At 38.8% G+C, this 1622-nt stretch overlaps 1 pseudogene; it reads right to left on the minus strand.

Moving 5' to 3' along the window:
- Positions 1 to 1202: 1202 nt before the first annotated feature.
- On the minus strand, positions 1203 to 1432 carry LOC103583523 (annotated as a pseudogene).
- Between the last annotated feature and the right edge of the window lie 190 nt (positions 1433 to 1622).

Raw genomic sequence — 1622 nt, forward strand, 5'->3', positions numbered from 1 at the left:
CCCTATATGGGATCCGAACCCGTGGCCGTGGTGTTATCAGCACCGCACTCTCCCGAGTGAGCCACGGGCCGGCCCAAGAATAATCTCTTGTACTTACTTTTTTTGGGGGGGGGACAGAAATTTTTTATTGACTGCCCTAGAAATAAAACTAGCTATTAAACTCATGTATTATTGCTTAAAGAGTACTTATGGAACTATCTCACTTCAGTGTTGCTTTGCAAAAGTAGAAATCAATAATCCAAAGACCCACTTTAAGAAATAAACTACAAATAAACATAATATATTTCTCAGTTTTACAACATTTCTTTCACGTTGTAAATTTTTTAGAGCATTATACATGAATCAACTTCTGTCAGGCTTTCCATATTTATGACATTTGTGGGATTTCAATGCAGTGTGAATTTTCACATGACTTTTAAAGTAGTTGGTAAATTTTTAAACTTTCCTGTATTTTTAAAACTAATGGGGTTTCAATCCAGTGTGCGTTCATAGGGTTTCACTCAACTGTGAGTTCTTTCATGTTTTCAAAAGGAACTGGAAAAAAACTTAAGACTTTCTCTCATTCTTTACATTCATGAAGTTTTTCTCCAGTGTGAGTTTTTTTCATGTTGTCTAACACAACTGGAAAGACTAAAGACTTTACCACATTCCTTACGTTCATAGGGTTTCCCTCCAGTGTCCTTTCATAACTTGAAATGAACTGGGACAGTCAAAGGCTTCCCCACATACCTTACATGTATAAGGTCCCTTGCCAGTGTGCAATATCCTGTGTCTTTGAACACTTGCAAGAGAAATGAAGGCTTTCCCACATTCCCTACAGTTGTAGGATTCTCTCCAGTGTGAGTCCTTTCAAGAATCTGAAGGGAGGAGAGGAGATAACCGAAGGCTTTCCCACATTGTTATGTTTATATGGCTTCTCTTCATATTCCTGATTTTTGTATGGTTGGGTCCAGTGTGAGATGGGATGTGCCTCTTAAGGGATAAATGACAAACGCAGACTTTGTCACACAAACTACATTCACATGGTTTTACTCCAGGAAGACTTTTCTCATTCAGATTGAGATTTGGTATCTGGCTGAAGGTTTCTCAATGATGACAACTTTCTTTCCTTTCACTGACTTTGTCTACAATATGATTGTTTTAAAATGTTATGACATATTGAGATTCTCCCATGGGACAATGCTTTTTATTATGAATACAAATTACCTTAGATTTCTGCTGTGATTTTTGTACTGATCTTCAATGTTCTGGTCTTCCCATTTTTTTCCTGTAATGCCAGGTTTGTAAAGATTTCCCCTATGACATTCCTGTAGAATTTTTTCCTGAGAATGAATGATCCAGCGTAGCCCACTCCCTGAGGGTGAAGTCAACAGTCACGTCCTTAAAAGCCACTGAGTCCATTTCCTGGCTTCGGGGTGTCCCAGAATTCTCCCTAGGGCGCCCACAGTCACTGCAGGGCACTGAGTAACAGAGGCTGAGGCAGGCCACCTGAGGTTCTCACAGTCCGTCTAATCTCTTATATTTACATGCAGATATTTATCATTTCTGTCTCCTCATCCTTCATTTCTTTTTTTTTTTTTTTTTTAAAGATGACCAGTAAGGGGATCTTAACCCTTGACTTG

The sequence above is a fragment of the Galeopterus variegatus genome, unplaced genomic scaffold, assembly GCF_000696425.1.
Source record: "Galeopterus variegatus unplaced genomic scaffold, G_variegatus-3.0.2 Scaffold23859, whole genome shotgun sequence".
In the NCBI taxonomy this organism is placed as follows: Eukaryota; Metazoa; Chordata; class Mammalia; order Dermoptera; family Cynocephalidae; genus Galeopterus; species Galeopterus variegatus.